The 27312-nt window shown below is 33.9% G+C and overlaps 1 protein-coding gene across 1 annotated transcript in view; it reads left to right on the top strand.

The window, feature by feature from the left end:
• The window catches only part of LOC142337016 (uncharacterized), a 162611-nt gene that overhangs the window by 5678 nt on the left and 129621 nt on the right, over window positions 1–27312 (top strand). The window lies entirely within an intron of this gene.

Raw genomic sequence — 27312 nt, 5'->3', positions numbered from 1 at the left:
GGCAGGTTACCAACTTTTTGCTCTAACTTCTTCCAGAGTGCACCGATTGGCTCATTTTTTAATACGATGCGTATCTCAAGCAGTTCAACAAACTGTGTTAAGGTGGTTTATTTTTATTTTGCAGTTATAGAGAAATTGGCCAGTAAACTTGCCTTCGGTTTTAGGCCCAGAAGCGGTTGACACCATCCGGTTGACATCATTGACACCTTGAAGCTTTGAACTATGTTACAAAAGTTAGTGTTTGGGAATCCTCAGTTAGTGGGGAGTCTCCACATATATGTTTTGTATGTAGTTTTACGTATTTCAGGTGGTGAATTTTAGCTAAACGTGACTCGTAATTGTCCGATTTTGTCATTTGGTACGGTACCTTTATGTTGAAAAATCTCCTCGTAGAATGAACCGATTTTTGATTTGTTTTTTTTATTTGAACTCAGCGTGAGCCGTACTTGGATCCCTGTAAATGGCGTTTTGTTTTTTTCAAGAAATTGGCCAGGACACATAGCCCCATTTTGACCAATTCGTGTCCGGTACGTTTCGTGTATCTACATGTTAGATCATCAAAACTGGCTATTTTAGACTGAATAGTTAGTTTGATAGATTCGTCCGATAATGTGGATTGTCCCCATTTATAGTTTTATAATAATAAAAATTATATAATGGCTGGTTTATAATGGCTGGTTTATAATATTTATAAAATTTATAATATAAAAAACTTATCTTAAATTACAGTTATAAAAATGTCTCAAGAAGCGCTCCCTGAGCCATTGAGTTACAAACCATGTTATGACTTCTCCATGTTGAGAATTCCAAAAAGTGGCCCCGCTTCTCAGGTTAGTTTTTGTCTGATACTCTGTGTATTTATAGTTCCTTGGCCAAATGTGATCAAGTAAAACAGCGCAGGGACAGCCCTAGATTTGCTCGATTTCATTATAGGTCCTCAATATCTCTCTCTCTTGACACCATGACACCATTGACACCTTGAAGCTTTGAACTATGTTACAAAAGTTAGTGTTTGGGAATCCTCAGTTAGTGGGGAGTCTCCACATATATGTTTTGTATGTAGTTTTACGTATTTCAGGTGGTGAATTTTAGCGAAACGTGACTCGTATTTGTCCGATTTTGTCATTTGGTACGGTATCTTTATGTTGAAAAATCTCCTCGTAGAGTGAACCGATTTTTGATTTGTTTTTTTAATTTGAACTCAGCGTGAGCCGTACTTGGATCCCTGTAAATGGCGTTTTGTTTTTTTTCAAGAAATTGGCCAGGACACATAGCCCCATTTTGACCAATTCGTGTCCGGCACGTTTCGTGTATCTACATGTTAGATCATCAAAACTGGCTATCTTAGACTGAATAGTTAGTTTGATGGATTCGTCCGATAATGGGGATTGTCCCCATATATAGTTTAGAATTGGTTATAATGAGTGATAATGAGTGGTTATTGGTTATAGTACAGAAACAGGACCCGAAATGGGCCATTTTGGTCATTTGGTACGGTACCTTTATTTTGAAATATCTCCTCGTAAAATGGTCCGGTTTTGGATCTGTTTTTTGATTTGAACTCAGCTTGAGCAGTACTTGAATCCCTGTAAATGGCATTTTGTTTGTTTCAGCTATTTTTGAGAAATTGGCCTCAACACATACGGTCAATTTGACAATTTAGTGACCGGTACGTTCGTGTTTCTACTTGTGAATTGTTGAAAATGATTGTTTTGACTGCACGAATAGGTGCATTGAACTCCATCTGTAACGGGGAATCTCCCCATATATATTTTGTATAGGGTTTTCCGAGATCGAGGAGGTCAATTTTCACTCTGCAAGTGACCCCCCAAACCCCTAATTTCATGCTTATAATGAGGTAATTCACTTGTGAAAATGGGAAAATTATCAAATTCGAGACCCAGACTGGTCCCATAGACCCAGTATGTGCCGGTTGTTATCGTAACTTGGTTATAATGGCTGGTTTATAACATTTATAAAATTTATAATATAAAAAACTTATCTTAAATTACAGTTATAAAAATGTCTCAAGAAGCGCTCCCTGAGCCATTGAGTTACAAACCATGTTATGACTTCTCCATGTTGAGAATTCCAAAAAAGTGGCCCCGCTTCTCAGGTTAGTTTTTGTCTGATGCTCTGTGTATTTATAGTTCCTTGGCCAAATGTGATCGATTAAAACAGCGCAGGGACAGCCCTAGATTTCCTCGATTTCATTATAGGTCCTCATTATCTCTCTCTCTCTCTCTCATATATATATATATATATATATATATATATTCAGATTTACCGATCTTTTCTGGTCTAAACTCCAGCGGAATTGGAAAATTGCGATGAAAGTTGCAATTAGTAAAAACGAAGAGTATTCTCTCGAAAGTCTTTCATTTTTCGAGGTGCTGTTAAATGAGATATAGTGGTTTTATCGGCCTCTCTTGCACATAAATAGGTTGTAACAGCCATATGAAGTGTGCTTTGTAGGAAAATTCTACTGGATTCGGAAAAGAACTGCGGTAATTGTTGCGTTTAGCTAAAAAAAAGACTTCTCTCGAAAATCTTCTTCTTTTTCTCGATATTATTCAAGTTTTATCTGTCTTTTTTGTCCCTAACTTGGTTATAACTATTAAATGCAGTTCGATTTGTTGCTTAAATCTATTTTGCTTCACGATTTGTTGCTTCTTTCTCGAGATGATTTTCAAATGTAATATTTCAGTTTTATCGGTCTTTTTTAATCTAAACTAGATTGTAATTACTATATGCAAGGTGATTCATGTAAAAGAGTCAATGCAATAGAGAAATTGCGATAACAGTTGCAATTAGTAAAAAAAGAAGACTCTTCTCTCGAAAGTCTTCTTTTTTTCTCGAGATAGTTGTGAAACGTGATATTTCAGTTTTATCGATCGTTTCTGGTCTAAACTAGTTTGCATCTACTATTTGCAGTGTGATTCGGTTCAAAATCCTAGCGGAATCAGAAAATTGGCATAAAAGTTAAGATTAGCTAAAAAAAAGGGAGGCTCTTCTCTCAAAAGACTTTTTTTCTGGAGATGCTTATGAAATGTAATATTTTGGTTTTATATGTCTTTTTTTGCACCTAACTAGGTTGTAACTACTATCGGGAGTGTGATTTGTATCTTTAATCTACTTGATATGGAAAATTGCGAGAAAATTTCCGATAAGTAAAAAAGAAGAGTCTTCTCTCGAAAGTCTTCTTTTTCTCGAGATGCTTGTGAACCGTTATATTTTTTTTTATCGGTCTTTTTTGGTCTAAACGTGTTTGCACCTAATATTGGCAGTATGATTCAGGTCAAAATTCCCTCGGAATTGGAAAATTGCGATGAAAGTTGTAATTAGTAAAAAAAAATAGAAGACTCTTCTCTCGAAAGTCTTCTTTTTTTCTCGAGATAGTTGTGAAACGTGATATTTCAGTTTTATCGATCTTTTCCAGTGTAAACTAGTTTGCATCTACTATTTGCAGTGTGATTCAGTTCAAAATCCCAGCGGAATCGGAAAATTGCGATAAAAGTTAAGATCAGCTTAACAAAAAGGTAGACTCTTCTCTCAAGACTTTTTTTTCTCGAGATGCTTATGAAATGTAGTATTTTGGTTTTATATGTTTTTTTTGCACCTAACTAGGATATAACTACTATATAGAGTGCAATTTGTAGCTTAAATCTACTTGATTTGGAAAATTGCGAGAAAAGTTGCGACTAGTAAAAAAGATGAGTCTTCTCTCGAAAGTCTTCTTTTTCCCGAGATGCTTGTGAATCGTTATATTTTATTTTTATCGGTCTTTTTTTGGTCTAAACTTGTTTGCACCTACTATTGTCAGTATGATTCATGTCAAAATTCCAGCGGAGTCGGAAAATTTTAATGAAAGTTGCAATTAGTAAAAAAAAAGAAGACTCCTCTCGAAAGTCTTCTTTTTTCTCGAGATGGTTGTGAAATATGATATTTCAATTTTATCGGCCTTTTTTGGCCTAAACTTGTTTCGTCTAAAATTTGCAGTGTGATTCAGGTCAAAATTCCAGCGGAATCGGAAAATTGCTGTGAAAGTTGCAATTAGTAAAAAAAAGAAGAGTCTGCTCTCAAAAGTCTTCTTTTTTCTCGGGATTGTTGTGAAATGTGATATTTCGGTTTTATCGGTCTTTTTTGGTCTAAACTAGTTTGCACCTACTATTTGAAGTGTGATTCAGGTCAAAATTTTAGCGGAATCGGAAAATTGCGATAAAAGTTAAGATTAGCTAAAAAAAAGGAAGCCTTCTCTCAAAAGACTTTTTTTCCCGAGATGCTTATGAAATGTTATATGTTGGTTTTAGTTGTCTTTTTTGCACCTAACTAGGTTTGAAATACTATATGGAGTGCGATTTGTAGCTGAAACCTACTAGATTTGGAAAATTGCGGTTAAATTTTGATTAGTAAAAAAGAAGAGTCTTCGCTCGAAAGTCTTCTATTTGTCGAGGTGCTAGTGAAATATGAAATTTTAGTTTTGTCGGTTGTTTTTGATCTGAACTAGTTTGCACAAAATGTTTGCAGTGTGATTCAAGTAAAAATTGCAGCGGAATTGGAAAATAGAAATAAAACTTAAGCTTTAAAAAAAGAAGACTCTTTTCTCTTTTCTTGTTTTCTCGAGATGGTTGTGAAATGTGATTTTTTAGTTTTATAGGTCTTTTTTGCTCTAAAAAGGTTTTAACTGCTATATGCAATGTGATTCAAGTCAAAGTTCTAGCGGAAAAGTTTTTCAAAGTAATAGGTTGTGACTGGTATATGCAGTTTGGTTTGCAGTAAAGTTCTTCTGGATTCGGAAAATTGCAATAAAAATCTTCTTTTTCCTGGGACGCTTGTGAAATGAGATAATTTAGTTTCATCATTCTTTTTTGCAGTAAACTACGTTGTAAAAACTATATGCAATGTGATTCAAATCAAAATTCACTGGAATCGTAAAATTGCGATAAAAGTTAAGATAAGCTAAAAAATAATACTCTTATCTCAAAAGTCTTTTTTTTATCGAGATGCTTATGAAATGTAATATTTTGGTTTTATATGTCTTTTTTGCACCTAACTAGATCGTGACTACTATATGGAGTGCGATTTCTAGCCTAAATCTACTTGATTTGGAAAATTGCGAGAAAAGTTGCGATTAGTAAAGAAGAAGACTCTAAAAAGTGTCTCTAAAAGTCTTCTTTTTCATCGCAACTTTTCTTCTGCGCTAAAGAGAAGACTCTAAAAAGTGTCTCTAAAAAGTCTCCTTTTTCATGAGATGCTTGTGAAATGAGATAATTTAGTTTTATCGCTCTTTTTTGCTCTAAACTAGGTTGTAAATACTCTATGAAATGTGATTCAAATCAAAATTCCATGGGAATTGGAAAATTGCGATAAAAGTTGGGATTAGCTAAAAAAAAGACTCTTCTCTAAAGGAAGTCTTCTTTTTCTTAAATTGCTTATGAAATGAGATAATTCAGTTTTATCGTTTTTGTGCTCTAAACCAGGTTTTAACTACTATATGCAGTGTGATTCAAGTCAAGTTTCTAGCAGGATCGGAAAATTGCGATAAAAGTTAAGATAAGCTAAAAAAGAATACTCTTCTCTCAAAAGTCTTCTTTTTCTCGAGATGCTTATGAAATGTAATTTTTTGGTTTTATATGTCTTTTTTGCACCTAACTAGGTTGTAATTACTATATGGAGTACGATTTGTAGCTTAATTATACTTGATTTGGAAAATTGCGAGAAAAGTTGCGATTAGTAAAAAAGAATACTCTTCTCTCGAAAGTCTTCTTTTTTTGAGATGCTTATGAAATGTAATATTTTGGTTTTATCTGTCTTTTTTGCCCCCCACTACTGAAAGTCTTCTTTTTCTCGAGATGCTTCTGGAATGAGATTTTTTTTCGCTCTTCTTTGCTCTATATTATGTTGTAACTACTATATGCATTGTGCTTAATAGCCGAAATCTACTTGATTTGGAAAATAGCGCTAAAAGTTACGGTTAGTAGAAAAGGAGAGTCTTCTCTCGGAATTCTACTATTTGTAGATGTTCTTCTGAAATATAAAATTTTAGTTTTATCGTTTTTTTGGTTTAAACTAGTTTGCACATAATATTTGCAGTGTGATTCAAGTATGAATTCCAGCGAAATTGAAAATTGAAATAAAACTTGCGAAGATTGCGAAGATTAGCTAAAAAGAAGAGTCTTCTCTCGAAAATCTTCTATTCCTTGAGGTGCTTGTGAATTGAGATTTATTAGTTATATCGGTCTGCCTTGCACTTAGGTAGCTTGTAACAGCTATATGAAGTGTGACTAGTAGTAAAATTTTTCTAGAATCGGAAAATTGAGATAAAAGTTGCGATTAGCTAAAAAAAAGACTTCTCTCGAAAGTCTGCTTTTTCTCGAGATGCTTGTGAAATGTAGTATTTTGGTTTGATCGGTCTTTTGCACCTAATTAGTTTGAAACTACTAGATGGCGTTCCATTTGTAGCTTAAATCCACTGGATTCAGAAAATTGCGATGAAAGTTGCGATTAGTTAAAAAAAGCGTCTTTCGAAAGTCTTCTTTTTCTCGAGATGCTTGTTAAATGAGATACTTTAGTTTATCGCCACTTTTTGCGAATAAGCAGGTTTTACTAAATGTACTTAGTTAAATTCGTAGTCAAATTCTACTGAAATATTTTTTACGTTTAGTTTACTTTGTAAGATGCTTATCTTGCTCAAACAGTCTTAGCTTCCTTTCTACATCTAATAGTTAGCGGAATTTTCTCAGCTGATTCGTGCGGCCAAAGTTCTGCTTGCATAAGATGAATAAATGAAGTTTTTTCTGTAAAAGCTTGATGGAAATGCGCTCTTGGCTCTCGTTCGTTCTTGGTTATTGATACCGACACTTCTGAATTAGTGCCTGTTTTTCGAACGAAATCTGTTCAAAATAAATTTATTCAGGTTTATGACGATTGTAGCCTTTCAGTTCTAATTAGTAGACGTCTCCTCTTTCTCTTTTTTCTTTCTCTTCCATTTTTTGATAATAGTTACTGGAAATCTTCATTTTGAGAAAAAATTAGCGTATTTGAAGAAAAAACATCGCAGTTTTTTTACTTTGTTTTTTAAAACTTTTCTCTAGTCCAGACAAATAAAAAGTTCCGTTTCGGCTGAAGTTAATAATCCGTTTCTTTTCAAATTATTGGCTGGATTGTTTTGATAAAAATATGGGATGATATAATTTTCATGTTTGGTTTGCTTTTTTTCTTGTTTTGCTAGCAGAAATCAAGAATCAGTTTCAGCTTCATTTCTAAAGTTATGCTGAGCGGATTTTTCTGAGCTTACATGTGCGGCTGAAAATCTGCTTGCATTGTTTGTGGACATTAAGTTCTTTCACTATAATATTCTGATTCTTTATTGTTTCGACTTTCATTCGCTCGTCAATAGGAGTTTTGACTAATCTGAAAGATCCGCTTTTTTTAAAAAAAAAAATCTCTAGGTTCTATTGAATGAGGTAATCTAGTTTTATCGGTAGTGTTGGCTCTAAACTAGTTTGCATATAATATTTTCAGTGTGATTCAAGTAAAATGCCAGCAGAATCGGAAATTTGCGATAAAGTTGCAATTAGTTAAAAAAAGAAGACTCTTCTCTCGAAAGTCTTCTTTTTCTCAAGATGCTTGTGAAATGAGATAAATCAGTTTTATAGCTGTTTTTTGCTCTAAACTAGGTTGTAAAATCTATATGCAATTTGATTCAAATTAAAATTCCACTGGAATTGGAAAATTGCGATAAAAGATGCGATTAGCTTAAAAGAAGAGTCTTCCCTAAAAAGTCATCTTTTTCTTGAGATGCTTGTAAAATGAGATAATTTAGTTTTATTGCTCTTTTTTGCTCTAAACTTGTTTGTAAATTTTATATGCAAAATGATTCATATCAAAATTCCACTGGAATGGGAAAATTGCGATAAGCTAAAAAAAGAATACTCTTCTCTCAAAATTCTTCTTTTTCTCGAGATGCTTATGAAATGTAATATTTTGGTTTTATATGTCTTTTTTGCACCTAACTAGGTTTTAACTACTATGTGGAGTGCGGTTTGTAGCTTAATTCTACTTGATTTGGAAAAATGCGTGAAAAGTTGCGATTAGTAAAAAAGAATACTCTTCTCTCGAAAGTCTTCTTTTTTTCGAGATGCTTATGAAATGTAATATTTTGGTTTTATATGTCTTTTTTGCACCTAACTAGGTTTTAACTACTATGTGGAGTGCGGTTTGTAGCTTAATTCTACTTGATTTGGAAAAATGCGTGAAAAGTTGCGATTAGTAAAAAAGAATACTCTTCTCTCGAAAGTCTTCTTTTTCTCGAGATGCTTGTGAATTGAGATATTTTATTTTTTTTCGCTGCTCTAAATTATGTTGTAACTACTATATGCCGTGTGTTTAATAGCAGAAATCTAACTTGATTTGGAAAATATCGGTAAAAGTTGCGGTTAGTAGAAAAGAAGAGTCTTCTCTCGGAATTCTACTATTTGTAGATGTGCTTCTGAAATATAAAATTCTAGTTTTATCGTTTTTTTGGTCTAAACTAGTTTGCACATAATATTTGCAGTGTGATTCAAGTATAAATTCCAGCGAAATCGAAAATTGCGATAAAACTTGCGAAGATTGCGAAGATTAGCTAAAAAGAAGAGTCTTCTCTCGAAAATCTTCTATTCCTTGAGGTGCTTGTGAATTGAGATATATTAGTTATATCGGTCTGCCTTGCACTTAGGTAGCTTGTAACAGCTATATGAAGTGTGACTAGTAGTAAAATTTTTCAAGAATCGGAAAATTGCGACAAAAGTTGCGAAGATTGCGAAGATTAGCAAAAAAAGAAGAGTCTTCTCTCGAAGAGCTTCTACTCCTTGAGGTGCTTGTGAATTGAGATATATTAGTTATATCGGTCTGCTTTGCACTTATCTAGGTTGTAACAGCTATAAGAAATGTGACTTGTAGTAAAATTCTTCTAGAATCGGAAAATTGCGATAAAAGTTGCGAAGATTGCGAAGATTAGCAAAAAAAGAAGAGTCTTCTCTCGAAAAGCTTCTACTCCTTGAGGTGCTTGTGAATTGAGATATATTAGTTATATTGGTCTGTCTTGCACTTATCTAGGTTGTAACAGCTATAAGAAATGTGACTTGTAGTAAATTTCTTCTAGAATCGGAAAATTGCAATAAAAGTTGCGATTAGCTAAAAAAAAGACTTCTCTCGAAAGTCTTCTTCTTCTCGAGATTCTTGTGAAATGTAGTATTTTGGTTTGATCGGTCTTTTGCACCTAACTTGTTTGAAACTGCTATATGGCGTTCCTTATGTAGCTTAAATCTACTGGATTGAGAATATTGCGATGAAATTTGCGATTAGTTAAAAAAAGCCTCTTTCGAAGGTCTTCTTTTTCTCGAGATGCTTGTGAAATGAGATACTTTAGTTTATCGCCACTTTTTGCGAATCAACAGGTTTTACTAAATATACTTAGTTAAATTCGCAGTCAAATTCTACTGAAAGGTTTTTTACGTTTAGTTTAGTTTGTCAGCTGCTTATCTTGCTCAAACAGTTTTAGCTTCTTTTCTACATCTAATGGTTAGTAGAAATTTCTCAGCTGACTTGTGCGGCCGAAGTTTTGCTTGCATAAGATGAAAAAAATGAAGTTTTTTCTGTAAAAGCTTGATGGAAATGCGCTCTTGGCTCTCGTTCGTTCTTGGTTATTGATACCGACACTTCTGAATTAGTGCCTGTTTTTCGAAAGAAATCTGTACAAATTAAATTTATTCAGGCTTTTGACGATTGGAGCCTTTCAGTTCTAATTAGTAGACGTCTCCTCTTTCTCTTTTTTTCTTTCTCTTCCATTTTTTGATAATAGTTACTGGAAATCTTCATTTTGAGAAAAAATTAGCGTATTTGAAGAAAAAAACATCGCAGTTTTTTTACTTTATTTTTTAAAACTTTTCTCTAGTCCAGACAAATAAAAAGTTCCGTTTCGGCTGAAGTTACGTAAGTTAGCTAAAAAAATGAAGACTCTACTTTTTCTCGAGATGCTTGTGAAATGTAAAATTTTGGTTTTATGTGTCTTTTTGAAACCTAAATAGTAGCCTAAATCTGATGGTTTTGGAAAATTGAGTTGAAAGTTGCGATTAGTAAAAAAGAAGAGTCTTCTCTCGAAAGATTTCTATTTGTCGACGTGCTTGTGAAATAAGATATAATAGTTTTAACTGTATCTTTTGCTCCTAACTAGGTTCTAACTACTATTTACAGTGTGATTTGTAGTAAAATTCGTCTGCATTCTGAAGGTTGCTATAAAAGTTGGGATTATTCAATAAAAAATGAAGACTTTCTCTCGAAAATCTTCTTTTTCTCGAGATGCGTCTGAAATGTGGTATCTTAGTATTTTCGGTACTTCTTCCACTAAACTAAGTTGTAAAACTAAGTGATCTATGATTGATATCAAAATTCTGCCAGAGTTGAGGAATTGCGATAAAAGTTGAGATTAATAAAAAAAGTGTTTTATGTTGTTATACTATTATACTAAGGTGGGGGCGTTGCGCCCACATGAGGTGCACCTCCCCCCTGCCCCGCTGAGACGCCGGTTAGTTGCCCCCACCCCCCCTGGGCTTCTTGCGTACCTCATGCTTATGGGGACGTCAAAGAATTGCAGAAAAATTGCGGTTAGTTAAAAAAAAGTCTTCACTCGAAAGTCTTCTTTTCTTCGAGATGATTTTGGAATGTAATATTTTAGTTTTATCGGTCTTTTTTAGTCTAAACTAGGGGGTAAATACTATATGCACGGTGATTCATGTAAAAGATTCAATGGAATAGGGAAATTGCGATAAAAGTTGCGATTAGCTAAAAAAAAGAAGACTCGTCTCTAAAAAGTCTTCTTTTTCATGAGATGCTTGTGAAATGAGATAATTTAGTTTTATCGCTCTTTTTTGTTCTAAACTAGGTTGTAAATACTCTATGAAATGTGATTAAAATCAAAATTCCATGGGAATTGGAAAATTGCGATAAAAGTTGGGATTAGCTAAAAAAAAGACTCTTCTCTAAAGGAAGTCTTGTTTTTCTTGAGTTGCTTATGAAATGAGATATTTCAGTTTTATCGCTTTTTTGCTCTGAACTAGGTTTTAACTACTATATGCAATGTGAATCAAGTCAAGTTTCTAGCAGTATCGGAAAATTGCGATAAAAGTTGAGATAAGCTAAAACAGAAGACTCTTCTCTCAAAAGTCTTCTTTTTCTCGAAATGCTTATGAAATGTAATATATTGGTTTTATATGTCTTTTTTGCACCTAACTATGTTGGAACTACTATATGGAGTGCGATTTGTAGCTTAAATCTACGGGATTTAGAAAATTGTGAGAAAGGTTGCGATTAGTAAAAAAGAAGACTCTTCTCTCGAAAATCTTCTTTTTTTTCGAGATGCTTATTAAATGCAATATTTTGGTTTTATATGTCTTTATTTGCACCTAATTAGGTTGGAACTACTATGTGGAGTGCGGTTTGTAGCTTAATTCTACTTGATTTGGAAAAATGCGTGAAAAGTTGCGATTAGTAAAAAAGAAGAGTATTCTCTCGAAAGTCTTCTATTTTTCGAGGTGCTTGTTGAAAGAGATATATTGCTTTTATCGGTCTCTATTGCATATAACTAGGTTTTAGCAGCCATATGAAGTGATGTTTGTAGGCAAATTCCGGATTCGGAAAAGAATTGCGATAAAAGTTGCATTTAGCTAAAACAAAAAAAGAAGACTCTTCTCTCGAAAGTCTTCTTCTTTTTCTCTTGTGAAATGTAATATTTTGGTTTTATCTCTCTTTTTGAAACTAATTAGGTTGAAACTACTATATGGCGTGTCATTTGTAGCCTAAACCTGCTGGTTTTGGAAAATTGCGTTGAAAGATGCGATTGGTAAAAAAGAAGAGTCTTCTCTCGAAAGACTTCTATTTGTCGATGTGCTTGTGAAATAAGATATAATAGTTTTAACTCTCTCTTTTTCTCCTAACTAGGTGGTAACTACTATTTACAGTTTGATTTGTAGTAAAATTCGTCTGAATTCTGAATGTTGCTATAAAAGTTGCGGTTGTTCAATAAAAATTGAAGACTTTCTCTCGAAAGTTTTCTTATTCTCTAGATGCTTCTGAAATCTGATATTTTAGTATTTTCGGTACTTCTTCCACTAAACTAAGTTGTAAAACTAAGTGATCTATGATTGATATCAAAATTCTGCCAGAGTTGAGGAATTGCGATAAAAGTTGTTATACTATAATACTAAGGTGAGGGCGTTGCGCCCCCATGAGGTGCACCTCCGCCCCCTGCCCCGTTGAGAAATAAGGTGAGTCGATTTACCCCCGCTGGGTTTCTTGTGCACCTCATGCTTATGGGGATGTCAAAGATTTGCGGGAAAATTGCGGTTAGTTAAAAAAAAAGTGTTCACTCGAAAGTCTTCTTTTCTTCGAGATGATTTTGGAGTGTAATATTTTAGTTTTATCGGTCTTTGTTTAATCTAAACTAGGTGGTAATTACTATATGCAGGGTGATTTATGTAAAAGATTCAATGGAATAAGGAAATTGCAATAAAGTTCCGATTAGCTAAAAAAAAGAAGACTCTTCTCTCGAAAGTCTTCTTCTTCTCGAGATGCTTGTGAAATGAGATATATCATTTTTATCGCTCTTTTTTGCTCTAAGCTAGGTTGTAAATACTATTTGCAATGTGATCCAAATCAAAAATCCACTGGAATCGGAAAATTGCGATAAATGTGTCGATTAGCTAAAAAAAGTCTCTTCTCTCCAAAGACTTTTTTTTGCTATAAAAGTTGGGATTATTCAATAAAAAAGAAGACTTTCTCTCGAAAGTCTTCTTTTTCTCGAGATGCTTCTGAAATGTGATATCTTAGTATTTTCGCTACTTCTTCCATTAAACTAAGTTGTAAAACTAAGTGATCTATGATTGATATCAAAATTCTGCCAGAGTTGAGGAATTGCGATAAAAGTTGTTATACTATAATACTAAGGTGAGGGCGTTGCGCCCCATGAGGTGCACCTCCACCCCCTGCCCCGTTGAGAAATAAGGTGAGTCGGTTTACCCCCGCTGGGTTTCTTGTGCACCTCACGCTTATGGGGATGTCAAAGATTTGCGGGAAAATTGCGGTTAGTTAAAAAAAAAGTGTTCACTCGAAAGTCTTCTTTTCTTCGAGATGATTTTGGAGCGTAATATTTTAGTTTTATCGGTCTTTGTTTAATCTAAACTAGGTGGTAATTACTATATGCAGGGTGATTTATGTAAAAGATTCAATGGAATAAGGAAATTGCAATAAAGTTGCGATTAGCTAAAAAAAAGAAGACTCTTCTCTCGAAAGTCTTCTTCTTCTCGAGATGCTTGTGAAATGAGATATATCATTTTTATCGCTCTTTTTTGCTCTAAGCTAGGTTGTAAATACTATTTGCAATGTGATCCAAATCAAAAATCCACTGGAATCGGAAAATTGCGATAAAAGTTGCGATTAGCTAAAAAAAGTCTCTTCTCTCAAAAGACTTTTTTTGCCATAAAAATTGGGATTATTCAATAAAAAAGAAGACTTTCTCTCGAAAGTCTTCTTTTTCTCGAGATGCTTCTGAAATGTGATATTTTAGTATTTTTGGTACTTCTTCCACTAAACTAAGTAGTAAAACTAAGTGATCTATGATTGATATCAAAATTCTGCCGGAGTTGAGGAATTGCGATAAAAGTTGTTATAATATAATACTGAGGTGAGGGCGTTGCGCCCCCATGAGGTGCACCTCCGCCCCCTGCCCCGTTGAGAAATAAGGTGAGTCGGTTTACCCCCGCTGTGTTTCTTGTGCACCTCATGCTTATGGGGATGTCAAAGATTTGCGGGAAAATTGCGGTTAGTTAAAAAAAAGTGTTCACTCGAAAGTCTTCTTTTCTTCGAGATGATTTTGGAGTGTAATATTTTAGTTTTATCGGTCTTTGTTTAATCTAAACTAGGTGGTAATTACTATATGCAGGGTGATTTATGTAAAAGATTCAATGGAATAAGGAAATTGCAATAAAGTTGCGATTAGCTAAAGAAAAAAGAAGACTCTTCTCTCGAAAGTCTTCTTTTTCTCGAGATGCTTCTGAAATGTGATATCTTAGTATTTTCGCTACTTCTTCCATTAAACTAAGTTGTAAAACTAAGTGATCTATGATTGATATCAAAATTCTGCCAGAGTTGAGGAATTGCGATAAAAGTTGTTATACTATAATACTAAGGTGAGGGCGTTGCGCCCCATGAGGTGCACCTCCACCCCCTGCCCCGTTGAGAAATAAGGTGAGTCGGTTTACCCCCGCTGGGTTTCTTGTGCACCTCACGCTTATGGGGATGTCAAAGATTTGCGGGAAAATTGCGGTTAGTTAAAAAAAAAGTGTTCACTCGAAAGTCTTCTTTTCTTCGAGATGATTTTGGAGCGTAATATTTTAGTTTTATCGGTCTTTGTTTAATCTAAACTAGGTGGTAATTACTATATGCAGGGTGATTTATGTAAAAGATTCAATGGAATAAGGAAATTGCAATAAAGTTGCGATTAGCTAAAAAAAAGAAGACTCTTCTCTCGAAAGTCTTCTTCTTCTCGAGATGCTTGTGAAATGAGATATATCATTTTTATCGCTCTTTTTTGCTCTAAGCTAGGTTGTAAATACTATTTGCAATGTGATCCAAATCAAAAATCCACTGGAATCGGAAAATTGCGATAAAAGTTGCGATTAGCTAAAAAAAGTCTCTTCTCTCAAAAGACTTTTTTTGCCATAAAAATTGGGATTATTCAATAAAAAAGAAGACTTTCTCTCGAAAGTCTTCTTTTTCTCGAGATGCTTCTGAAATGTGATATTTTAGTATTTTTGGTACTTCTTCCACTAAACTAAGTAGTAAAACTAAGTGATCTATGATTGATATCAAAATTCTGCCGGAGTTGAGGAATTGCGATAAAAGTTGTTATAATATAATACTGAGGTGAGGGCGTTGCGCCCCCATGAGGTGCACCTCCGCCCCCTGCCCCGTTGAGAAATAAGGTGAGTCGGTTTACCCCCGCTGTGTTTCTTGTGCACCTCATGCTTATGGGGATGTCAAAGATTTGCGGGAAAATTGCGGTTAGTTAAAAAAAAGTGTTCACTCGAAAGTCTTCTTTTCTTCGAGATGATTTTGGAGTGTAATATTTTAGTTTTATCGGTCTTTGTTTAATCTAAACTAGGTGGTAATTACTATATGCAGGGTGATTTATGTAAAAGATTCAATGGAATAAGGAAATTGCAATAAAGTTGCGATTAGCTAAAGAAAAAAGAAGACTCTTCTCTCGAAAGTCTTCTTCTTCTCGAGATGCTTGTAAAATGAGATATATCATTTTTATCGCTCTTTTTTGCTCTAAGCTAGGTTGCAAATACTATTTGCAATGTGATCCAAATCAAAAATCCACTGGAATCGGAAAATTGCAATAAAAGTTGCGATTAGCTAAAAAAAGTCTCTTCTCTCAAAAGACTACTTTTTGCTATAAAAGTTGAGATTATTCAATAAAAAAAAGACTTTCTTTCGAAAGTCTGCTTTTTCTCGAGATGCTTCTGAAATGTGATATCTTAGTATTTTCGGTACTTCTTCCACTAAACTAAGTTGTAAAACTAAGTGATCTATGATTGATATCAAAATTCTGCCAGAGTTGAGGAATTGCGATAAAAGTTGTTATACTGTAATACTAAGGTGAGGGCGTTGCGCCCCCATGAGGTGCACCTCCGCCCCCTGCCCCGTTGAGAAATAAGGTGAGTCGGTTTACCCCCGCTGTGTTTCTTGTGCACCTCATGCTTATGGGGATGTCAAAGATTTGCGGGAAAATTGCGGTTAGTTAAAAAAAAGTGTTCACTCGAAAGTCTTCTTTTCTTCGAGATGATTTTGGAGTGTAATATTTTAGTTTTATCGGTCTTTGTTTAATCTAAACTAGGTGGTAATTACTATATGCAGGGTGATTTATGTAAAAGATTCAATGGAATAAGGAAATTGCAATAAAGTTGCGATTAGCTAAAAAAAGAAGACTCTTCTCTCGAAAGTCTTCTTCTTCTCGAGATGCTTGTGAAATGAGATATATCATTTTTATCGCTCTTTTTTGCTCTAAGCTAGGTTGTAAATACTATTTGCAATGTGATCCAAATCAAAAATCCACTGGAATCGGAAAATTGCGATAAAAGTTGCGATTAGCTAAAAAAAGTCTCTTCTCTCAAAAGACTTTTTTTGCTATAAAAGTTGGGATTATTCAATAAAAAAGAAGACTTTCTCTCGAAAGTCTTCTTTTTCTCGAGATGCTTCTGAAATGTGATATTTTAGTATTTTTGGTACTTCTTCCACTAAACTAAGTTGTAAAACTAAGTGATCTGTGATTGATATCAAAATTCTGCCGGAGTTGAGGAATTGCGATAAAAGTTGCTATAATATAATACTAAGGTGAGGGCGTTGCGCCCCCATGAGGTGCACCTCCACCCCCTGCCCCGTTGAGAAATAAGGTGAGTCGGTTTACCCCCGCTGGGTTTCTTGTGCACCTCATGCTTATGGGGATGTCAAAGATTTGCGGGAAAATTGCGGTTAGTTAAAAAAAAAAGTGTTCACTCGAAAGTCTTCTTTTCTTCGAGATGATTTTGGAGTGTAATTTTTTAGTTTTATCGGTCTTTGTTTGATCTAAACTAGGTGGTAATTACTATATGCAGGGTGATTTACGTAAAAGATTCAATGGAATAGGGAAATTGCAATAAAGTTGCGATTAGCTAAAAAAAAAGAAGACTCTTCTCTCGAAAGTCTTCTTCTTCTCGAGATGTTTGTAAAATGAGATATATCATTTTTATCGCTCTTTTTTTCTCTAAGCTAGGTTGTAAATACTATTTGCAATGTGATCCAAATCAAAAATCCACTGGAATCGGAAAATTGCAATAAAAGTTGCGATTACCTAAAAAAGTCTCTTCTCTCAAAAGACTACTTTTTGCTATAAAAGTTGGGATTATTCAATAAAAAAAGACTTTCTCTCGAAAGTCTTCTTTTTCTCGAGATGCTTCTGAAATGTGATATTTTAGTATTTTCTGTACTTCTTCCACTAAACTAAGTTGTAAAACTAAGTGATCTGTGATTGATATCAAAATTCTGCCGAAGTTGAGGAATTGCGATAAAAGTTGTTATACTATAATACTAAGGTGAGGGCGTTGCGCCCCCATGAGGTGCACCTCCGCCCCCTGCCCCGTTGAGAAATAAGGTGAGTCGGTTTACCCCCGCTGGGTTTCTTGAGCACCTCATGCTTATGGGGATGTCAAAGATTTGCGGGAAAATTGCGGTTAGTTAAAAAAAGTCTTCACTCGAAAGTCTTCTTTTCTTCGAGATGATTTTGGAGTGTAATTTTTAAGTTTTATCGGTCTATGTTTAATCTAAACTAGGTGGTAATTACTATATGCAGGGTGATTTATGTAAAAGATTCAATGGAATAGGGAAATTGCAATAAAGTTGCGATTAGCTAAAAAAAAGAAGACTCTTCTCTCGAAAGTCTTCTTCTTCTCGAGATGCTTGTGAATAGAGATATATCAATTTTATCGCTCTTTTTTGCTCTAAGCTAGGTTGTAAATACTATTTGCAATGTGATCCAAATCAAAAATCCACTGGAATCGGAAAATTGCGATAAAAGTTGCGATTAGCTAAAAAAAAATTCTCTTTTCTCAAAAGACTACTTTTTGCTATAAAAGTTGGGATTATTCAATAAAAAAAGAAGACTTTCTCTCGAAAGTCTTCTTTTTCTCGAGATGCTTATGAAATGTAATATTATGGTTTTATATGTTTTTTGCACCTTAATAGATTGTAACTACTATATGGAGTGCGATTTGTAGCTTAAGTCTGCTTGATTTGGAAAAGTTTGAGAAAAGTTGCGATTAGTAAAAAAGAAGCCTCTTCTCTCGAAAGTCTTCTTTTTATCGAGATGCTTTTGAAATGAGATAACTTAGTTCTATCGATCTTTTTTGGTCCAAACTAGTTTCCACAGAATATTTGCGGTGTGATTCAAGTCAAAATTCCAGCGGAATCGGAAAATTGCGATAAAAGTTAGGATTAGCTTAAAAAAAAAGAAGACTACTCTCTCAAAACCTTCTTTTTCTCGAGATGCTTATGAAATTAAATATTTTGATTATATATGTCTTTTTTTGCAACCTAACTAGGTTGTAACTAGTATATGGAGTGCGATTTATAGCTTAAATCTAATTTATTTGGAAAATTGCGAGAAAAGTTGCTATTAGTAAAAAAGAAGACTCTGCTCTCGAAAGTCTTCTTCTTCTCGAGATGCTTGTGAATTGAGCTATATCATTTTTCTCGCTCGTTTTTGCTCTAGACTAGGTTGTAAAAACTATTTGCAATGTGATTCAAATCAAAATTCCACTGGAGTCGGAAAATTGCGATAAAAATTGCGATTAGCTAAAAAAAAGTTTCTTCTCTCAAAAGAGTACTTTTTCTCGACATGCTTGTGAAATGAAATGGTTTAGTTTTATCGCTCTCTTTTGGTCTAAACTAGTTTGCACCTACTATTTGAAGTGTGATTCAGTTCAAAATTTCAGCGGAATCGGAAAACTGCGATACAAGTTAAGATTAGCCTAAAAAAACGAAGATTCTTTTCTCAAAAGTCTTCTTTTTCTAGAGATGCTTATCAAATGTAATATTATGGTTTTATATGTCTTTTTTGCACCTAACTAGGGTGTAAATACTATATGGAGTGCGATTTGTAGCTTAAATCTACTGGATTTTGAAAATTGCGAGAAAAGTTGCGATTAGTAAAAAAGAAGAATCTTCTCCCGAAAGTCTTCCTTTTCTCGAGATGTTTCTTGTGAATTGAGATAACCTAGTTCTATCGGTCTTTTTTAGTCCAAAATAATTTGCAGAGAATATTTACAGTATGATTCAAGTCAAAATTCCAGCGCAATCGGAAAATTGCGATAAAAGTTAAGATTAGCTAAAAAAAGAGGACTTCTCTCAAAAGACTTCTTTTTCTAGAGATGCTTATGAAATGTAATATTTTGGTTTTATATGCCTTTTTTGCACCTAACTAGTGTGTAACTACTATATGGAGTGCGATTTTTGGCGTAAATCTACTGGATTTTGAAAATTGCGAGAAAAGTTGCGATTAGTAAAAAAGAAGACTCTTCTCTCGAAAGTCTTCTTTTTATCGAGATGCTTTTGAAATAAAATAACTTAGTTCTATCGGTCATTTTTGGTCGAAACTAATTTCCACAGAATATTTGCAGTGCGATTCAAGTCAAAATTCTAGCGGAATCGGAAAATTGCGATAAAAGTTATGATTAGCTAAAAAAAAGAAGACTACTCTCTCAAATACTTCTTTTTCTCGAGATGCTTATATAATGAAGTATTTTGGTTTTATATGTCTTTTTTTGCAACATAACTAGGTTGTAACTACTATGTGGAGTGCGATTTATAGCTTAAATCTACTTTATTTGGAAAATTGCGAGAAAAGTTGCGATTAGTAAAAAAGAAGACTCTGCTCTCGAAAGTCTTCTTCTTCTCGAGATGCTTGTGAAATGAGATATATCATTTTTCTCGCTCATTTTTGCTCTAAACTAGGTTGTAAAAACTATTTGCAATGTGATTCAAATCAAATTTCCACTGGAATCGGAAAATTGCGATAAAAGTTGCGATTAGCTAAAAAAAATCTCTTCTCTCAAAAGACTACTTTTTCTCGACAAGCTTGTGAAATGAAATGATTTAGATTTATCGGTCTCTTTTGGTCTAAACTAGTTTGCATCTACTATTTGAAGTGTGATTCAATTCAAAATTTCAGCGGAATCGGAAAACTGCGATAAAAGTTAAGATTAGCCTAAAAAAACGAAGTTTCTTCTCTCAAAAGTCTTTTTTTTTCTAGAGATGCTTATGAAAAGTAATATTTTGGTTTTATATGCCTTTTTTGCACCTAACTAGGGTGTAACTACTATATGGAGTGCGATTTGTAGCTTAAATCTACTGGATTTTGAAAATTGCGAGAAAAGTTGCGATTAGTAAAAAAGAAGAGTCTGCTCTCGAAAGTCTTCTTCTTCTCGAGATGCTTGTGAAATGTGATATATCATTTTTCTCGCTCGTTTTTGCTCTAAACTAGGTTGTAAAAACTATTTTCAATGTGGTTCAAATCAAATTTCCACTGGAATGGGAAAATTGCGATAAAAGTTGCGATTAGCTAAAAAAAAATCTCTTCTCTCAAAAGACTACTTTTTCTCGACATGCTGTGAAATGAAATGGTTTAATTTATCGGACTCTTTTGGTCTAAACTAGTTTGCACCTACTATTTGAAGTGTGATTCAATTCAAAATTTCAGCGGAATCGGAAAACTGCGATAAAAGTTAAGATTAGCCTAAAAAGAACGAAGACTCTTCTCTCAAAAGTCTTCTTTTTCTAGAGATGCTTATGAAATGTAATATTTTGGTTTTATATGTCTTTTTTGCATCTAACTAGGGTGTAACTACTATATGGAGTGCGATTTGTAGCTTATATCTACTGGATTTTGAAAATTGCGAGAAAAGTTGCGATTAGTAAAGAGAAGACTCTTCTCTCGAAGGTCTTCTTTTTCTCCAGATGTTTCTTGTGAAATGAGATAAACCAGTTCTATCGGTCTTTTTTAGTCCAAAATAGTTTGCACAGAATATTTGCAGTATGATTCAAGTCAAAATTCCAGCGCAATCGGAAAATTGCGATAAAAGTTATGATTAGCTAAAAAAGAGGACTTTTCTCAAAAGACTTCTTTTTCTCGAGATGCTTCTGAAATGTAATATTATGGTTTTATATGTTTTTTGCACCTAAATAGATTTTAACTACTATATGGAGTGAGTGCGATTTGTAGCTTAAGTCTGATTGATTTGGAAAAGTTTGAGAAAAGTTGCAATTAGTAAAAAAGAAGCCTCTTCTCTCGAAAGTCTTCTTTTTATCGAGATGCTTTTGAAATAAGACAACTTTGTTCTATTGGTCTTTTTTAGTCCAAAATAGTTTCCACAGAATATTTGCAGTGTGATTCAAGTCAAAATTCCAGCGGAATCGGAAAATTGCGATAAAAGTTAAGATTAGCTAAAAAAAGAAGACTACTCTCTCAAAACCTTCTTTTTCTCGAGATGCTTATGAAATGAAATATTTTGGTTTTATATGTCTTTTTTTGCAACCTAACTAGGTTGTAACTACTATATGGAGTGCGATTTATAGCTTAAATCCACTTTATTTGGAAAATTTCAATAAAAGTTGCGATTAGCTAAAAAAATCTCTTCTCTCAAAAGACTACTTTTTCTCGACATGCTTGTGAAATGAAATGATTTAGATTTATCGGTCTCTTTTGGTCTAAACTAGTTTGCACCTACTATTTGAAGTGTGATTCAGATCAAATTTTTAAATTTCATCGGAAAAAAGAAGATTAGTTTAAATAAAGAAGTCTCTTCTCTTGAAAATTTTTTTCCGCGAGAAGCTTGTGAAATGAGAGATTTCAATTTTTTCGCTCTTCTTTGCTTTAAACTAGGTTGTAACTACTATTTGCAGTGTGCTTAATTGCAGAAATTTAGTTGATTTGGAAAATTGCGATAACAGTTGCAATTAGTAAAAAACTGGTTTGCATCTACTATTTGAAGTGTGATTCCATTCAAAATTTCAGCAGAATTGGAAAACTGCGATAAAAGTTAAGATCAGCTTAACAAAAAGGTAGACTCTTCTCTCAAGACTTTTTTTTCTCGAGATGCTTATGAAATGTAATATTTTGGTTTTATATGTCTTTTTTGCACCTAACTAGGGTGTAACTACTATATGGAGTGCGATTTGTAGCTTAAATCTACTGGATTTGGAAATTTGAGAGAAAAGTTGCGATTAGTAAAAAAGAAGATTCTTCTCTCGAATGTCTTATTTTTCTCGAGATGCTTGTAAAATGAGATAACTTAGTTCTATCGGTCTTTTTGGTCTAAACTAGCTTGCGCAGAATATTTGCAGTGTGATTCAAGTCAAAATTCCGGCGGAATCGGAAAATTGCGATTAATGTTTCGATTAGTTGAAAAAAAAGCATTCTCCCGAAAGTTTTTTCCTTGATATGCTTGTGAAATGTGACATTTTAGTGTTACCTGGTGTATCTTTTTAACTTTTTTAGTCCAATAAAGAAAATTTGGAACCATCTCAAAAGGCTTCATGCATGCCAAAGTCGCCTCGTTTCTTTGGTTTTTCCACCAAATTCAAAAAACTTTCGTATGCAAAGAAACAACTGAGAAATCTCTAGACAACGGCCACCCGCGTAGTCTTCCTAGACTCTCGACCCAATCAGAAGGGTATAAATGGTTGGATTAATTCCTTCTCTGAGCGTGATTGTGAAGACGTTGTGAAGAATATTAAACAAAACCCGCCTAAAATGGCCTCCGAATAAAAAAGCAGGTGATAATCTTTCGCCGGAACGACAGCCCTTGCCCTTGGTCATCAAAGGAAGTAGAAGCGGAGAAGCCATGTACCAAGATTGGTTCGAACGAAAATTTCCTAGTCATGAAGAGGATATTGATGTGTCAGCTTTTGAGAAAAACAGGCATTCTGAGGTTCTAAAATTCTGATGAATTTGAATTTGTTTTTGTTCATTTTAGTGTTGTTACCGTAATGTTAACATAATGATTTTACACAATAAATGACGTCACCTTCCAGATCACTTTTCATCTAAAATATTAAAGTGTTTTGGTACAGTTGGTTGTAGTTGGATTTGGAAAGTTTCGTTTATTAAAAAAGAAGACTCTTCTCTCGAAAGTCTTCTATTTGTCTCGTTGCTTGTGAAATATTAAATTTTAGTTTTATCGGTAGTTTTTTCTCTGAACTAGTTTGTACAGAATCTTTGAAGTGTGATTCAAGTAAAAATTGCAGCGGAATCAGAAAATTGCGATAAAAGTTAAGATTAGCTTTGAAAAAGAAGATTTCTCTCGAAACTCTTTTCTTCTCGAGATGGTTGTTAAATGTGATATTTTAGTTTATCTGTCTTTTTTGCACCTAACTAGGTTATAAATACTACATGGAGTGCGATTTGTAGCAGAATTCTACCTGATTTTGAAAATTGCGGTAAAAGTTGCGGTTAGTAAAAAAGAAGAGTCTTCTCTCGAAAGTCTTCTATTTGCCGAGGTGCTTGTGAAATGTGAAATTTTAGTTTATCTGTCTTTTTTGCGTCTAACTAGGTTATAACTACTACAAGGAGTGCGATTTATAGCAGAAATCTACCTGATTTTGAAAATTGCGGTAAAAGTTGCGGTTAGTAAAAAAGAAGAGTCTTCTCTCGAAAGTCTTCTATTTGTCGAGGTGCTTTTGAAATGTGAAACTTTAGCTTTATCGGTAATTTTTGGTCTATATCAAAATTCCACTGGAATCGAAAAAATGCGATAAAAATTGCGATTAGCTAAAAAAAAGTCTCTTCTCTCAAAAGACTACTTTTTCTCGACATGCTTGTGAAATGAAATGGTTTAGTTTCATCGGTCTCTTTTGGTCTAAACTAGTTATCACCTACTATTTGAAGCGTGATTCAGATCAAAATTTCAGCGGAATCGGAAAATTGCCATAAAAGTTAAGATAAACTTTAAAAAAAGAAGTCTCTTCTCTCGAAAGTCTTTTTTCGCGAGAAGTTTGTGAAATGAGATATTTCAATTTTTTCGCTCTTCTTTTCTCCGGACTAGGTTGTACCTACTATTTGCAGTGTGCCTAATTGCAGAAATCTACTTGATTTGGAAAACCGCGATAACAGTTTTCACATAAACTAGTTATCACCTACTATTTGAAGTGTGATTCAGATCAAAATTTCAGCGGAATCGGAAAATTGCCATAAAAGTTAAGATTAGCTTGAAAAAATGAAGTCTCTTCTCTAGAAAGTCTTCTTTTTCTCGAGATAGTTGTGAAACGTGATTTTTCAGGTTCATCGATCTTTTCTGGTCTAAACTAGTTTGCATCTACTATTTGAAGTGTGATTCAGTTCAAAATTTCAGCGGAATCGGGAAACTGCGATAAAAGATAAGATTAGCCTAAAAAAACGAAGATTCTTCTCTCAAAAGTCTTCTTTTTCTAGAGATGCTTATGAAATGTAATATTTTGGTTTTATATGCCTTTTTTGCACCTAACTAGGGTGTAACTACTATATGGAGTGCGATTTTTGGCGTAAATCTACTGGATTTTGAAAATTGCGAGAAAAGTTGCGATTAGAAAAAAAGAAGACTCTTCTCTCGAAAGTCTTCTTTTTCTCGAGATAGTTGTGAAACGTGATTTTTCAGGTTCATCGATCTTTTCTGGTCTAAACTAGTTTGCATCTACTATTTGAAGTGTGATTCAGTTCAAAATTTCAGCGGAATCGGAAAACTGCGATAAAAGTTAAGATTAGCCTAAAAAAACAAAGATTCTTCTCTCAAAAGTCTTCTTTTTCTAGAGATGCTTATGAAATGTAACATTTTGGTTTTATATGCCTTTTTTGCACCTAACTAGGGTGTAACTACTATATGGAGTGCGATTTTTGGCGTAAATCTACTGGATTTTGAAAATTGCGAGAAAAGTTGCGATTAGTAAAAAAGAAGACTCTTCTCTCGAAAGTCTTCTTTTTATCGAGATGCTTTTGAAATGAAATAAGTTAGTTCTATCGGTCATTTTTAGTCCAAACTAGTTTCCACAGAATATTTGCAGTGTGATTCAAGTCAAAATTCCAGCGGAATCGGAAAATTGCGATAAAAGTTAAGATTAGCTAAAAAAAAGAAGACTACTCTCTCAAAATCTTCTTTTTCTCGAGATGCTTATGAAATGAAATATTTTGGTTTTATATGTCTTTTTTTGCAATCTAACTCGGTTGTAACTACTATATGGAGTGCGATTTATAGCTTAAATCTCCTTTATTTGGAAAATTGCGAGAAAAGTTGCGATTAGTAAAAAAGAAGACTCTGCTCTCGAAAGTCTTCTTCTTCTCGAGATGCTTTTAAAATGAGATATATCAATTTTCTCGCTCGTTTTTGCTCTAAACTAGTTTGTAAAAACTATTTGCAATGTGATTCAAATCAAATTTCCACTGGAATTGAAAAATTGCAATAAAAGTTGCGATTAGCTAAAAAATCTCTTCTCTCAATAGACTACTTTTTCTCGACATGCTTGTGAAATGAAATGATTTAGATTTATCGGTCTCTTTTGGTCTAAACTAGTTTGCACGTACTATTTGAAGTGTGATTCAGATCAAAATTTCAGCAGAATTGGAAAACTGCAATAAAAGTTAAGATCAGCTTAACAAAAAGGTAGACTCTTCTCTGAAGACTTTTTTTCTGGAGATGCTTATGAAATGTAATATTTTGGTTTTACTTGTCTTTTTTGCACCTAACTAGGGTGTAACTACTATATGGAGTGCGATTTGTAGCTTAAATCTACTGGATTTAGAAAATTGCGAGAAAAGTTGCGATTAGTAAAAAAGAAGAGTCTTCTCTCGAAAGTCTTATTTTTCTCGAGATCCTTGTGAAATGAGATAACTTAATTCTATCTGTCTTTTTCAGTCTAAACTAGCTTGCGCAGAATATTTGCAGTGTGATTCAAGTCAAAATTCCGGCGGAATCGGAAAATTGCGGTTAAAGTTTCGATTAGTTGAAAAAAAAGCATTCTCACGAAAGTTTTTTTCCTTGATATGCTTGTGAAATGTGACATTTTAGTGTTACCTGGTGTATCTTTTTAACTTTTTTAGTCCAATAAAGAAAATTTGGAACCATCTCAAAAGGCTTCATGCATGCCAAAGTCGGCTCGTTTCTTTGGTTTTTCCACCAAATTCAAAAAACTTTCGTATGCAAAGAAACAACTGAGAAATCTCTACACAACGGCCACCGGCGTAGTCTTCCTAGACTCTCGACCCAATCAGAAGGGTAGAAATGGTTGCAATAATTCCTTCTCTGAGCGTGATTGTGAAGACGTTGTGAAGAATATTAAACAAAACCCGCCTAAAATGGCCTCCGAATAAAAAAGCAGGTGATAATATTTAGCCGGAACGGCAGCCCTTGCCCTTGTTCATCAAAAGAAGTAGAAGAGGAGGGGCCATGTACCAAGATTGGTTCGAGCGAAAATTTCCTAGTCATGAAGAGGATATTGATGTGTCAGCTTTTGAGAAAAACAGGCATTCTGAGGTCCTAAAAATCTGATGAATTTGAATTTGTTTTTGATCATTTTAGTGTTGTTACCGTAATGTTAACATAATGATTATACACAATAAATGGCGTCACCTTCCAGATCACTTTTCATCTAAAATATTACAGTGTTTTGGTATAGTTGGTTGTAGTTGGATTTGGAAAGTTTCGTTTATTAAAATGAAGAGTCGTTGCTTGTGAAATATTAATTTTTAGTTTTATCGGTTGTTTTTTCTCTGAACTAGTTTGCACAGAAACTTTGAAGTGTGATTCAAGTAAAAATTGCAGCGGAATCAGAAAATTGAGATAAAAGTTAAGATTAGCTTAAAAAAGAAGACTTCTCTCGAAAGTCTTTTTTTCTCGAGATGGTTGTTAAAAGTGATATTTTAGTTTATCTGTCTTTTTTGCACCTAACCCGGTTATAAATACTACATGGAGGAAGTGCGATTTGTAGCAGAAATTTACCTGATTTTGAAAATTGCGGTAAAAGTTGCGGTTGGTAAAGAAGAAGAGTCTTCTCTCGAAAGTCTTCTGTTTGTCGAGGTGCTTGTAAAATGTGAAATTTTAGTTTATCTGTCTTTTTTGCACCTAACTAGGTTATAACTACTACGAGGAGTGCGATTTGTAGCAGAAACCTACCTGATTTTGAAAATTGCGGTAAAAGTTGCGGTTAGTAAAAAAGAAGAGTCTCTTCTCGGAAGTCTTCTATTTGTCGAGGTGCTTGTGAATTGTAAAATTTTAGTTTTATCGGTAATTTTTGGTCTAAACTAGTTTGCACAGAATGTTTTCAGTCTGATTCGAGTAAAACTTGCAGCGGAATAGGAAAGTTGCGTTAAAAGTTAAGATTAGCTTCAAAAAGAGATGACTCTTCTCTCGAAAATCTTCTTTTTCTAGAGATGCTTATGAAATGTAATATGTTAGTTTTATATGTCTTTTTTGCACCTAACTAGGTTGTAACTACTATATGGAGTGCGATTTGTAGCTTAAATCTACTGGATTTGGAAAATTGCGGTTTCAAGTTTCGATTAGTAAAAAAAGAGTCTTCTCTCGAAAGTCTTCTATTTGTCGAGGTGCTTGTGAATTGTGAAATTTTAGTTTTATCGGTAATTTTTGGTCTAAACTAGTTTGCGCAGAATGTTTGCAGTCTGATTCGAGTAAAAATTGCAGCGCAATAGGAAAA

Source organism: Convolutriloba macropyga, chromosome 3 (assembly GCF_964194025.1).
Source record: "Convolutriloba macropyga chromosome 3, txConMacr16.3, whole genome shotgun sequence".
Classification (NCBI taxonomy): Eukaryota; Metazoa; Xenacoelomorpha; order Acoela; family Convolutidae; genus Convolutriloba; species Convolutriloba macropyga.
Note: the sequence above shows the minus strand (reverse complement) of the source record. Positions and strands in the feature narration are given on the sequence as shown.